This window comes from Carassius carassius, chromosome 11 (genome assembly GCF_963082965.1).
Source record: "Carassius carassius chromosome 11, fCarCar2.1, whole genome shotgun sequence".
Taxonomy (NCBI): domain Eukaryota; kingdom Metazoa; phylum Chordata; class Actinopteri; order Cypriniformes; family Cyprinidae; genus Carassius; species Carassius carassius.
In genome coordinates this window covers 26,643,612-26,658,775 of record NC_081765.1, presented here as the reverse complement: position 1 = coordinate 26,658,775, position 15,164 = coordinate 26,643,612, and the positions used below count along the sequence as shown (strand labels likewise).

At 37.5% G+C, this 15,164-nt stretch overlaps 1 long non-coding RNA gene across 1 annotated transcript; it reads left to right on the top strand.

The window, feature by feature from the left end:
• Window positions 1–444: 444 nt before the first annotated feature.
• LOC132152514 (uncharacterized) lies at window positions 445–1,395 on the top strand. Its single transcript, XR_009436545.1, has 2 exons — window positions 445–679; window positions 722–1,395. It is a non-coding gene; the product is annotated as an uncharacterized LOC132152514 (long non-coding RNA).
• The last annotated feature ends 13,769 nt before the right edge of the window (window positions 1,396–15,164 follow it).

The following is a 15,164-nucleotide window of genomic DNA, read 5'->3' as shown; positions in this document are numbered from 1 at the left end:
GTTTTCACAGAACAGCTTTCAACATAAACACCACTAGAACAATTATTGACAATTTCAATTCGGAGAAGAGATTTGTCAAATTTGTTGTTCGTAATTGATAAGCAACGCCGGACATCATGTGTAAACCTATGAGAGTACTACACAAGATCTTTTGACTCCCCCCACCCAGCAGAACCAGACTGAAATTCCTAAGGGGGAAGGGGCTTTGAACCTCTGGTCTCCACAGAAATCTTTGCCAAGAGAATGGCAAAGAAACTGTCTTTTCTACATGTATATGGACCAAAACGAACTCCAAAATGACTTCTAAATGAATATCAGTCCATCGCTTAACTCCATATTCATTTATATGTAACCCACACATTTGACTATCATGTTATAATCACTTATTGTGTATGTCTTTTAATAACTATGGGATAGCTTAAGCTGTAATCGAATCTGCTTGCTTGAAATAGTCCTGACAATCAATTATTTGTCAAATGTATCATATTCTTGTTATAGGAATCATGTCCAAAATTATACCCTGCAAGAGCGGGAAAATTCGGATCACATGCTTGGTAAGATAAACATATGATTTATGATACCCCCGAGCCAAGACAATATCTGATTGGTCAAGACAACATTTGAGGTGTGGCCAACAGGCCAGTTTAAATACTCAGGACACCATAAAATCTTGCTTTTAGTCTCTAGCTTTGCTTCTGCTATTAGTCATGTCAGCTTTTAGTCTCTAGCCTTGCTTTTGCTATCAGTCATGCCAGCTTTTAGCTTTGCTTCTTAGCTTTAGCTTTTAGCCATGCTGTTTTCTCATCACTGTTCTTTGAGCGCGGTTCCAGCGTGCTTCAGCCTGCACGCCTGCTGCTACTTAGCCACGATGAGAAGAAACACAACCTAGTCGTGTCAAACTTTATTTCTTTTCTTTCCCGTTCGAGAGTTTCGTGTTCTGAGTTAAGTTTGTAACGTCGAGTCTCCGAAGTCTGACCTCAGGTGCCCGTTCAACTTCAACCAGCACACACAACTCTGCACCTTCAGCCAACGCCCCACCACGGGCTTCCCAAGACGTCACTTCAACGACTACTGAACTTCCAGCCAATCAGCGACAACTTTACACAGGCAATGTACCTTCAGACATTTGTGCTGGTGTATCTAATATAATTTTAACCTCATTGAGGAACTCAATGCGAGGGTTAATTAAGTGATTGATGGTTGTTCATGTCTATGCAATTTAACGTATTGCTGTAAACTTGGGATTCCATATTTCCATTCTCTTAAACTCATCTTTCCTTAACTTTCGATCTTCCTGCATCTTGTGTGAATGTGTGCGTGTGTGCGTTTGTGTGTTAGATTAGTTTATATGTCTTAGATTTATCTAATAAAGCCTTATTCATATTGAAAAGAGAAGTATATGGTGTTTTGTGCTTACAAGTTAATGTCTTAAACTGCCGATCTTGTTACTGTGCTAATTGATAGTGTTTTCACTATAGTTTGGATATTAATATCCAGCACAGATTTGATGTTAAACGGCTCGTTCAGTGAATCGCAGGGCATCTCAGTGATCAGCCGTGAAACAGTGATTCTGTTCAAATTCCCTTTAAAATCTTAAACGATTCCCTTTGAGCTAAATTGACCTGTTTCCCTTACAAGACATAACTGACAGTTTTTTTTACTCTCCAAGATGGTTATTTTGACATAATTTTGTATGTATTTGTCGGTACAAGAGCAAGAAGCGCTTTGAGACACGTCTCTTTGTGTGCGCCCTGTGAGCACAGAACACGCGTGTCCGGCTTCTGATGTGGGCTCTTCACATCTTTTTCTGTTTGAATGTTTTAACTGCGATTTGTATTTGTTCGTTCAGGTGCAGGAGGACGCGAAGGAGAGCGCTCGGTTCGGTGTTGCTATTCGTGAGACGTGGCTCTCTGTGTGCAAACCGAACACAGCACACAAGTACTCTGTTGAGTTTTTCCATGTCTTGTGTTTGAATGCTTTAAACTCTTTTGAATGTTTAAATTAAGGCAGTAAAGTTGAGATCGTCAGTTGTCACATCTTCGTGGGTGTGGTACAGCCAGGCCTGTAGCTGGGGTTTGCGGGGCCCCGGTGAAAGTTGTACCAGTGGGCCCTGTTTGAAATTGTTTAATTTGTATGTTTATTCATTTTTATTTATTTGTGCTATTTACACAATATTTAAGTTTTTTTCAAGTTTGGTCAAGTAGGTGTCCAGGTACAGAAACTGAATAATTAAATGTAAAATCGCACTGCATAGTCTTCAATGTAAAATGAAATATACAATCAAACCAAAATTTATTCAGACACCTTCAACATTTCTCACATTATTACAGTTGTATTTGCTATTGCTTCTAAAATGTTATAAAATATGAAAAGAACTTAGAGATAAACTGTGTCAGAACAAATTTGTCTTGATAATGTCATAACTTTGATAGGAACATATTTAATGCATTACAGTCTACCAAAACTACAGACAACTGTTTTTATGATAATATTTACACAACTATCAATACTTTGTTGACCAATTACCAAGCAATGCTTCATTTTGTTCAGACTGTGGTGTGAGGTTGCATGAGCAATTCAGAAAAAAAAGCAATACATAGTGCTTTATAAGGTGCAGTTTTTAAGGTATAATTTTTGATCCCAATTATATATATATATATATATATATATATATATATATATATACACACACACATTTTTATCAATTTCACTAGTAGTTCACTGTATGAAGATTCTTTGGGTATAATATGTCACAGTTCGCTTAATTTTGCTATAGCCTACTCACTTACATAAATGTATTATGTGTACCTACTAGTAAAATATATATTTATAAAAAATATATCTATCTGGTGTCTGAATAATTTTTGGTTTGGCTGTGCCTAAATTCTTGATAAAACTACAAAGTAATTCAGTAAAGAGCAGTGAGTGATTTTCATTTTCGTTTTCTTGGATTAACATCTTGGGGAAGTCGTGGCCTAATGGTTAGAGTCGGACTCGCAATTGAAAGGTTGTGAGTTCCAGTCTCAGGCCGGCAGGAATTGTAGGTGGGGGGGAGTGCATGTACAGTGCTCTCTTCACCTTCAATACCACGACTTAGGTGCCCTTGAGCAAGGCATCAAACCCCCAACTGCTCCCCGGGTGCCGCAGAATAAATGGCTGCCCACTGCTCCGGGTGTGTGTGTGTGTGTGTGTTCACTGCTCTGTGTGTGTGCGCTTCGGATGGTTTAAATGCAGAGCACAAATTCTGAGTATGGGTCACCATACTTGGCTGAATGTCACTTTCACTTTTATTAACATTACAGCAGCCAGTAGCTAAATTAGGCTCGATCACTCTAAGAGACAATGAACGCATCCAAAATAATTTTTTTCCTCAACTGTTTACTTTCACTTAAGAAATAACTGACAGTTTTTTAAGTTTTTTCCAAGGCGGGTATTTTGACATATTTTGTAGGCTATTTGTCAGCATAAGAGCAAAAAGAAGCAGATTCTGTGTTCAAGTGTTTTGAGACACCTTTCTCTGCGTGAGCCCTGAACACCAGAACACCGCGAGTACTGAATTGGGCTCTTTCACATCTTTTTGTTTGTTCAAACTGTGATTTGTATTTTTTTTCGTTCGGGTGCAGGAGGGACTTCAAGGAGAACTTTGTAGAAGAGAGCTCGGTTCAGTGTCGCTGTCCGTGATACGCGGCTCTCTCTCTCGTTCTCACCGAACACAGAGCGTGAGTAACCAGCTACTCAGGGGTGCGTTTCCCAATACCATAGTTGCTAACCTTTTAGCAACTTAGTTGGTTGGCAATGGGAAATTGCATTGCAACCAACAAAGTTGCTAACTAAGTTCAGCAACTATGGTTTTGGGAAACGCACCCCGTTCAGATTTTCCGTGTCTTGTTTTTGAATGCTTTAATGTTTAAATCGACAAGTGGTAAGGCTTAAAACCACTTGGAAAAGAAAAGCTTTCGTGATGACCCACAGCAGTGGACCGTCAACTGTCCTGAGCATCTTTTTAGGCTGGCCTCAGCCTGGCGGTTGAGATCGTTGGGAGCCCCCCCTCAGCCGTGGGCCCCTATAATCGTCACCACCTTTCACCCCACTAGCGGCGGCCCTGGGTACAGCTTCACCAACAGAAGTATTTTTATTTTTTATTTTTATTTATTATGAATCTTAGCAAATCGCCTTTCCTAATAATTAGGTAATTAGCAAGTTTCATTATGAATGTGGCTAAAGTAAACAGTCTCTCTGAGAGCGGGTTGGAAGAGAGGGGCGAGGTCAGCAAAGCTCATTAAAGCAAAATCCGAATCCTGGACATTTTGGGCAATTTAGAAATCTCAGCCAGACACATTATTTGGACATGTCCGAGAAAAAGAGGACGTATGGTCACCCTGATAAAAGATTTGTGTACTTTAAAGGCACAATATGTAAGATTTTTTTTTTTTTTTTAAATATCCAAAAACCACTAGAACAGTATTATATATTTTGCTGACCACTTGTACTTACATGATCCCAAATGTTTTGAAGAATGTTTAAATCCAGAGAAAAAAGCTATTTTAACTAGTGACACGGACCGTGTCCATAGTGTCATTGTGTCACCTGCCAATGACATCATTACCCCTTGATTTCCCCTTGAAACACCAAAGACACTTTAATATGTTGTGCGTTTTAATAGACTGGTGATGACCGCACAGAGTAGCATTACAACAGAATTTTCAAATGTATCTAGTTTGATAAAACAGTGCCGTTTTTTTCCCCCACATACACACGACCGGAAGGAGCAGAAGCGGTCGGCAGTGGCATGATAAAAGCTGCTTTCAAGCCATGCTTTCAAGCCATGTGTCACGCTTGTTCAGCGGCATCGTTTCGCTTCAGCTGTGGGGATGAAGACAACAACTCCCATGATTCCACACTCAGTCATTGGCCTCATCAAACTACGCCTTTGTTTCTTTGTTTAGTTCGAATACACGGCCTGTAGCAGCAAAAAAATTGCATATTGTGCCTTAAAGGGAGTAAAACCATTAGGTAAAATCAAACTAATAATTGATTATGGTCAATTTTGTTAAAATATATAGTGCTAAATATAAAATACAACGATAAATGGCATTGACCTTGTGGACTCAAAATAACCGGCAAATAGTTTTTAACCGATTTACTGAAATGAGCTATCCGAACTAGGGCTGCAACTAACGATTATTTTGATAATCGATTAATCTGTCGATTATTTTTACGATTAATCGGTTTATGTACTTATATTTTAGTTTTGCCCATTTTTTCCCCAAGTAAATTATTAATAAAGGGTCTTTATCATTCAAAATAGACTTTTTAGAGATTTTAACCATTTTGCATTGTCATATCCTCATTAAAAATATACTTGGAGTTGTGTTTTATTATGTGTTAGTAATCCTATGTCGAACTCTTCTGCAATCAAAATACTAACCCATACGTACTCTAGCAAAATTTTGCAAGGAGATTTCAAATAATGTTTTCACCATGGCAGTCCTCAGGGCTTCTAAAGTAGTTTAACATCCTGAACAAAACTTATTAAGGAATCTTTCAGAAAATATTTTCAAGAAGAATAAGAATAAAACAGAATAAGATGGCAGTACATTGCATTTTATTATTTTTTTCCTGTAAACACACAGCTTATACCTGGGAAACAGCTTTATAGATTATGCTGTGAAATTGTAAACAATCCTTCGAATAAAGTGCCAATGGCATGAAACCTGAATGGAACTCACATTTTAAAGTAAAATCCATCATAAGGTTGTCCAGAAAAAAAAATGGACACACAAAAAACCTGCTGTGTGAAAAAGAGCAGTGAATACGTAGAAAAGAAGTGCATTTCAAATACATTTAAACATTTACCTCTCTCATTCAGTCATAATTAGGCTGCAAGACTGAATTATGAACAGGTAAACGACAAACTGATCACAGAACATGTTTGTAAAGCTTTAAAGAGTAACTAAACCCTAAACCAACTTTTTTTAGTTAATGATCTATAAGAATGGGGCTTTATTAGTGCTGTTCATTGATTCGAGTAACTTTTTTGACATTTGAGTATAAAGTGTTTTAATTCTACAATATATGGTGTAAAAACGTCTGAGTGCTGCCCTCTTCAGGTTGAACGGTGGCTACTGCAGTTGATTTTTCCTATTGGATGTTGCGGTGGCAAGTGATGTAAATGGTGGCAAGTGATGTAAGCGGTGGCAGGTGACGTAAGCAGTTTCCAGCTCACCACGCCCCTTGGTACGAGCTACCACGCCCTTGGCAGTATAAAACCATCAAAATCACTGTAGTGAGTCAGGAGCTGGAATTGCAAGTATTGGTAACGACCAGGATAGACTAATATAGCATCTATTTAGCATAGCAATTATATAGTTATTTAGATCTTCAAGTTAGCGCAGATTTATCTGTATTTAGTACAGTGGTCAGGATGGTACGGAGGTGTGTTGCTGGTTGCGACAGCACTCCTGGACTGCATAGTTTACCAGCAGACTTTAAAATTAAGCGCCAGTGGTTGCATACATTTGGCCTGGAAGACCGCAAGTTCCCGCCTATTGCTCGAGTGTGCAAACTGCGTTTTACACGGGATTGCTTCTCCAACGCAATGGAGGTGGAAATGGGCTTCTCCACACAGCTCGCGCTGAAAAGCGACGCGGTGCGGGAGTTAAGACCGCAGTTTGAGCCAGCGTCTCGAATTGATATGAACAGACACCTCGACACCCTCCACTTCAGGTAAAAGTGGGGGAGAAAAGTCCTCTACTTCAAATGATTGCTCTGTTGCAAAGCTACTTGCGTCATTACAGTCACTCTCCATTTTAGCGTCTCTGACAGCAGCTGTCAATCAACCCGTCACTGCGAGTCTCAGGATCACGCCGCACCCGCTCAGCCCCACCCTAGGTTCGTCCCCTTCTATCTCCGCTGTGATCTGCCCACTTTTCAGCATTTTTCAAATATTGTCAGTGGGTGGAGTCAGGCTCTGAGCAGGGGTTTAGTTACACTTTAAATGTTAACCGTTAAAAAGCAATGTTATCAGCTTTTATGACTAAACATTTTCAAACAACATTGTACTGGAGAATCTGCATAAATAAAAGTCTTAAACAGTTAAACAGTTCTGTAGTGCAGAGTTTACAGGTTACTCTTCTTTTTTGAAGGCTCAAAGTAAAGTGCTCCCACACTTTGGATGACTTTGTTCGATTAGTTTTATCTTCCACTTTTTTCTTTTTCTTTCTCGAGCTTACTCCACTGCCGCCTGCCTCTGTCATCTCTCTGAATGCTGCAGAGACGCTGTTCGGGAAGCACGTGACATAAAACGAGGCCAGCTATTGGCTATTCGCTACTTCTCCTACTGTACTGGCTGAGTAAAACCTCCGGTGGCTCATTACTGCCACACTTTGGTCATCGAAAGTAAAATAAAAGTTATTTAGCAACTAATCAATGACTAAATTAGTTGACAACTATTTTAGTAATCAATATTAATCGATTAAATCGATTAGTTGTTTCAGCTCTAATCCGAACAAATTAGTTTGCGTAAAGGTCCCCTGAAGTGCGTTGAAGTGCGCAGCACTATTCTGTGTGGTGACGTAATTTCAACTGAAACAGGTAAAGAGGGCGGGACATATCAAGCAGCCTGTCCCATTTTTAAAATAGCCAATAGTTTTTTGTTTATATCTGCTCAGGCCAGAGCCTTTGAACTCTGTAAAGCCACATTTGACAGGCACAGTTTAATAGATTAGCCTAGATTAAATATGAAACTCTTAGTAAAACAAAATAGTGGTCATAATCATGCTGAAGCTGTGTAGTTGTAGAAGTTTTTAATATATGCTGACTCGCGCATATGATCCGCTCTGTGTGATCGTGTCTCTGGACCAGAGCCACAGTCGGAAGGTCGCTGTGATTTTGCCAAGTAAGACATGTTCCTGGATCAGCGTCTTTTGTTGATCCTGGATCAACATTATTGTCCAAAAATATAGACTAATATAGACTATAGCTCTTTGGCATCTATTTATAGTGCAGGGGGCGGGTGCTTCGGATTCTAGAGAGCATTTGATTGGTCAGAAGATTTGATGAGAAGATGAAGTATGATGTGACATCAAAAATAAATAAATAAATAATCGGCGGAAGTGACGAACTGCAAGCTTTGAGTGCTTATATCTTCTTAATGTAAATTTTGTTACTGTTTTGGAGCACACTGCCTTATAGATAACCTTAAGTACGGTGGCCCAGTAGTGCACAACACAACGACATTAAAAAAGCAAACATAAGCTCACAACACAAATACATTAAGCCACAACACAAATACATTAAGCCACAACACAAAGACATTAACCCACAACACAACGAAATTCTCACAACACAACAAAATTCTCACAACACAACGAAATTAAGCCACAACACAACGAAATTCTCACAACACAATGAAATTCTCACAACAGAAATACATTAAGCCACAACACAACGGAAATGCTCCCGACCACTAGGGGGCAGTTGGTTTGCAGAAAGGGGCAATAGACTACGTATTTCCTGTGAAATCTCAGGGCGAATAAAAGGTTCCTGTCTTTATTCTCTGTGTTTGCATTACCAGCTGCAAACTTTTATCCATAAACGATGAATATTAAATCATATTTATACACTTTGCTATAATACAACAAATTAAATTACCACAGCAATATAATTATTTAATGAAGAGTTCCATAATGAAGGCTCCTCAAAGGTTTTTCACACTTCTCCCCTGGATGTAGAAACTCGAAATAAGTGGATTCAAATTAGTAATGTAAGATTTAAGGATTTCAACATCACTTCGGATACTTCAGTCTGCAGGCGCCTCTTCAAGAATGACAACAGCATGCGAATCTACACTAGGTAAGATCTAAACCTTTATTACTATATTAACGAGCACAATGTAGGCCTATTGTGAATTTTTTAATTGTCATTATTTTTTGTCGCTGTGGTTGCCTGTTTGTTTAAAAACCTCTTCCGTGGTTCCTCCTCTTCATGGTCCACCTTTCAGTCGATCTTCCACAGAGAGATCTGGCCTTACACAAAAAACTTGGGATGGATTCATTTGGTTTTATTTGTACAGACTACAATATAAAATGTAAATTAAATATTATGTAAGTGCAAATATATGTAACTTTAATATGTTTTCTTGCTCACCAGTGTAATGTAAACATGTAAATATCCAAACTTAAATTTTTGAAACTTTGATACAGTTTTAATAGTTATGTAAAATACAAATACTAACTATGACAGTGTAATGGTGTGTTACTCTAGTTTTATAACACTGCTATATTTATAACACTTCTGCCACTTGGAGGACTGATAGGTCAGGCAGATCACTGGTGACATCACTGTAAACATTCTCCTGAGATGAAAAACAAAGGTATAGTGTAAATTGACCATTAAGAAAAATAAAAAATTTCAACCATCATTACAAGTTGCATGCATAATGAATAGAGCCAAATCATTATGATTGTGTTTTTGTCTTTTTTCTGTTAGGGCTAATCAAATAGGCATGTTATACATTATGAATAAAAGCAAGATATGAAAAGATGATCAATACCAATATTAGACACTTTACTCCTACCTTAACCACTCAGCGAGTTTCCTCTCTTGAAAACAGGACCACCATCCCACTGACAGGACCTGGCTTGACTCTCTAGGCATATCAATGGGGCGTGTTAATATTATTAATCAAATAATATTATTTTATGTTTATTTATTATGTCATACATTAAATCATTTGATAATTCTCTTACTTACCATTGTTCAAGGTTTGTGCCAGCTCTGCTCCCTTCAGTGCAGCTCTGTACAGGAGGAACTGCACTGATTCTCAGTTCTGAATAGTGTGCTACAGTGCTGCAACAGTATGGATGGGAGTCCGTTAAAACAATCTGTGAAGATAATAACATTGGTTTACATATTTAATTGATTTCAGATTTTGTATTACTTTCAGTTGCATTTTAAATTATTACATTGTAAATTACTCTATATTTAAAATAAATTATGACAAATAATTAATATTTTATATAATGTTACAAACATGCCAATAGACTGTAAAGAGATCAGTAATATTATCTCTCTTAACCATTTCTGATCTTGTTTGCTTTTTACTGAATAGCTTTATCATGCTTGTGTTGGGGATCCCTGGAAAACTGCTATATAAATGTGAACAATTAATTCAAGCTTCAGGTTACAGATAATACAATTTGAAAATATAACAATAACTGTCAGACTAAAGCCCCGTTCACACAATGAATGATAACTATTAAGATAACGATAGAGTCCACAGCAGCGAACGATATAATCTGTTTATTCTAAGCGTGCACACGCTTGTCAGCTGCTTTACATTCTCGAGCTCGTTATAGCAGGATTCTGATTGGCTGTCAATGTTTTTAATCGTTCATCAGCTGGAAAAAAAATAGTTCTTAAAGTGATTCCAATGATATTGTTTCTCTATGTCTTTATCATTATAGCTGTGGTGTGGACTCTTTTTTTAAATAGTGAGAACGATTTTTAAAACTAATTATCGTTTTCTTTATAGTTTGGTGTGAACGGTCCTTTAAGATTTATTACGATACATGGCAATCTAAAAATGGCAACAGTATTTAAAATACTTTATATCAAGTGAAGAAGTTCCTATCACAGCAAACATCAGAACCACCGATGCAAATCAATGTGGATTACCGGGAGTCCTGCTGTTATTTCTACTATCTCTTACGAGTTATAAAAAGATGAGGAGGACGGAGTTTAAAGCTAAACTCTAACTTAGCCCTGCTATTTTTGAGCTGATCAAGTCAGTGCAGCAGCGTTATTCAGCCTTATTAGCTAGATGTGCTAGAAGACGATAGAACAATACTCACCCTAAAGTTGTTGATGTAACTTGAAACGTTTAATGCCCTTCTCCGCGCGATGAAATTAATTTACGTTACAGTCATCAGGGGAAGTTCTTGTAAGATGAAAAATCTTCTCCTCTTGTCAATTTGAAAGCTCTACGGAAAGAGAAATGGATTCCCGCACAGCACCGGATTTAAATAAGCCCCCTGAGGAAAAACATTGTGTACAAGAGCAGAGCTAAACGGTCCAAATTGAAAATATTATCAATTTATTTTTTGCTCGATTCATGAATCGATACATTAAGATTATCAGGATATCAAATCAAAACATTGAATAAAAACACGTTTTTCATTTAAAAATCGATCACACATATTAAGTTACACATACATCTCGATGAAATATCGGTGTTTAACCTTCAACACTGCCCCCTAGTGGTCGGGAGCACTTCCGTTGTGTTGTGGCCTAATGTATTTGTGTTGTGGCTTAATGTATTTGTGTTGTGGCTTAATTTCGTTGTGTTGTGAGAATTTCGTTGTGGCTTAATGTATTTGTGTTGTGGCTTAATTTCGTTGTGTTGTGAGAATTTTGTTGTGTTGTGGGTTAATGTATTTGTGCTGTGGCTTAATTTCGTTGTGTTGTGAGCTTATGTTTGCTTTTTTAATGTCTTTGTGTTGTGCACTACAGGGCCACTGTACTTAAGACTAACATATTGATACTAACACCCAAAAAAAAATTTTATTTTGATTTCATGGGGACTTTCAGTACATAGAAAGAGGACAAGCGATTCACAATCCAGTAATTCATTTGTAAGTCGATTTGGATAAAAGCGTCTGCTAAATGAATAAATGTAATGTAATATAAATGTAAATAGATGTTAGGAAAATGACCAATCACAATATTCCAATGTTCCGATGATGTCATCTGCATTGGCTACTGTTTGAAAGGAGAGTTTACGTTTAGTCAGCTGGTGATTTTTAAACTTTAATCTTAAATTTTCCTGAAATGTATAGCGTCTATGAAATGTAAAATAGCGCATTTAAGACTTAATTAATTGCAGAGACTTGATACTCAGGGTTTGAGGTAAAATAAACCCCAAACCATATTATTTGACTCACTACACATAGTTAAAACATAGTTAACAATCTGAGTTCACTTGAGTTTCAGGTGTTGAATTGTATGGCCTTTGAGTCGCATTGATACGTGAGTCAGTGTTGATTATTGTAGCTCATTTCCTGGTTTCGGTAATGATGACAAGTTCATAAATAATGCTAATAATAAAGAAAAAGAACAGTTGATTTGTGGTGAACATACAGTATGAAGACTGTGGTTTGTATGTGCTGTTAGCTGGTAACTCCATTTCTTCAACCATGGCCTCCGCTTCAAGGAATTAACTGTATGAGCATGACTGTAAGTTTCTTTCTGTGGCCGTGGGCCTTTCATCACAACAGATGTAGGTTGAATAATTAGGAAATTGTGTAGACTCTGGATTCTGCTGGTGGTTAAGTGGTGGGAGTGACTTAATTGTGTGATAGTGGAAAGTCTTAGTGTATAGCAACGAACTGACACTTGTGCATGGACAAAATCACTCATGCACACGTGCAAACGTACTCACGCTTACTAATACATACCCATACATACAAATTCAAGCTTGTGATCATCGCATGAGAGAGTTCACACATGATGTGCATGGTGTGAACCTCCTTTTCTATAAGTACAGAAATAGTGATAGCTGTGAATGTGAACCATCAGGTCCATATACCCCAAGCCACTCGAGACCGCAGGACTGCGCTCTTGTCTTTTTATAGAGACTAGGGTTTCTCAGACCTTTTTTCTGTGAGAAATAGAGATGTGCATGGCTTTAACCTAATGACAAAGCAACTGGTGTAATTATGTAACAAGCTGGAATTGAACTTTCGGTGTTTACTTGTCTCTGTCTTTCGCACTGTACAATTTTTGTGTCTGCTCAAAATGCAGAGTGCATGTTTTCACACAAGTTGAAGCCATGTACAAAACACTCAGTTTACCCAAGACTGATGCTGCCTCCAAGTGGCAGAGGCTTCTTTTTTTCATTTTTTTTTTTCATTTTTTTTTTCATTACCAAACTGGTGGAATGTTTTGTGTCCAGCAGATGTCATCATTTCACAAACAAGATGGAGTCACATAGTGTTTTGAAGTAACATCCAAAAAGACAGTTCTGTCAGTATTTACTCACTCTCATACAAAAAAAATAAAGGCTCCAAAAGGGAGTTTTCAAAGCATTGGTATATAAGAAGGTGGGGACATGGTCTGTTGATGTTAAAGGGTCTTCATTGATCCATTAGTCCTAATATTTTATTGAAATCTTTAATTTTAGTGTTTGCTGCTATTTGTTTTGCAAGGAAGACAAAATGAGAAATTGTCCATATAATTCATTGCACTATTATCTCTTGAGTTTTCTGAAGCCATACAGTAGATCGCCTATGTGTGAGAATCACTTAAATTTGAGATCTAAGTTAAATATTTGTATTTTATTGAAAATTATTTAATGAAAGGTAAATTAATCTAAGTTAAATAATTTTCTATCCTTCATATGCAAATCAGCACATTGCTGATGAAAACTTATTTAGAAATAATGTTTTTTTTTTCATATATGATGTCAAACATCAAGGGAAGTCGTGGCCTAATGGTTAGAGAGTCGGACTCCCAATCGAAAGGTTGTGAGTTCGAGTCCCGGGCCGGCAGGAATTGTGGGTGGGGGGAGTGCATGTACAGTTCTCTTTCCACCTTCAATACCACGACTTAGGTGCCCTTGAGCAAGGCATCGAACCCCCAACTGCTCCCTGGGTGCCGCAGCATAAATGGCTGCCCACTGCTCTGGGTGTGTGTTCACAGTGTGTGTGTGTGTTCACTGCTCTGTGTGTGTGCACTTCGGATGGGTTAAATGCAGAGCACAAATTCTGAGTATGGGTCACCATACTTGGCTGAATGTCACGTCACTTTCACATGTCAGAGCATATTTATTTATGTCTAAATTAAATGCTTAAAATGAGATTTCAGAGCTTTGGCAGAGAGCAAGATTATGAGGCTAAGGTTTTAGAAATTTCTTTAGATTTATTTTGCGAGTGGATAAGGATAAATATCCTATTTATTTGCTGTACATCTGTATTTCTGTTGTTAGTATGTAAGGTCATGGAATTTAAAACTTTTTTTTTTTAATATAATTTCTTTATAAAATAGAAGTTGACTTAGCGTTGTGGTTCCATGAACACATCCTCTTAATAAAATGTCACCTACAATTAAAATGTACTCACTCTTAGGCCATCCGAGATGTAGATGAGTTTGTTTGTTCATTGTAACATGAATCTTAACTTTAAACCATTGCTTCTGGCTAAAAATTCACAACCTCAGGTAACTTTCTATTTTTTCTTTTTTAGATGAATTAATCTTAAAACATGCGCAAAGTGTTTTTTTTTTTTTCTTGGTCATTTCTATGACTTGATATGGAGTCTTAATCATTTTTATACATATTTTCGAAATAACTATTTCTTTTTTTGGAGGTAAAACATTTTAACAGTGGAAAGTACAGTAAATGTGTGTTATTTTAATGTTAAGTATTTATCTGTGGACTGTCTCATCTTCTACTGACTTTGAGCCACATTTATCACACTCTCTGTAGTGCCTCTGTGGTCCTGAAGATGGCAGCATCCTATAGCAAATCTTGCCATCATCTTAATAGTCTGGAGTCACAAGATCGCTGTTAAAGCCCACTTAAATTTTATGAGAAGGCGTACGCATCATTACAATTATATTTCATCAGTCTGTTAGCCTATGATTCCATTCTCTGTTGAAATCTAACTCCACTCTAGTCATATGAGATGCCCCAGTGAAATTTATGAGTAACTTTAACCCAATTGACAACATCTTCACGCAGGCTGCTATTAGTAATCTATTAGTCTTAGCTAAACAAAGACTCTCACTCTCTTGTTCACACTGTGATACATTCATATGTCTCTGTATGTGTTTTTGTGGGTAGATGTTTGTTATGAAAAGTCTGCACAGATGAAAACTGTGTGAACCCGAGTTAGAAATCTTTTGCAATGAGATGGTAGCAGAGAGCATTCACCTAATGGAAAACAATTACACAGTCACTGAATCCTCTTCTAAGTTCTGATGAGGGTGGTTAGTGATGGCAGTGGACACGTAATGGTGTGTGTGTTTTTCAGTAATGCTTCTCATTGCTCAGCGACTCCAGATCTAAGCTGCCTAAAGACAACAATTTGTCAATTGACTCCGGGCCATTAAAAAAGGAACAGATCATCAAACTTTAAAGCAGATTTAGATAACTGAATGCAGACTCA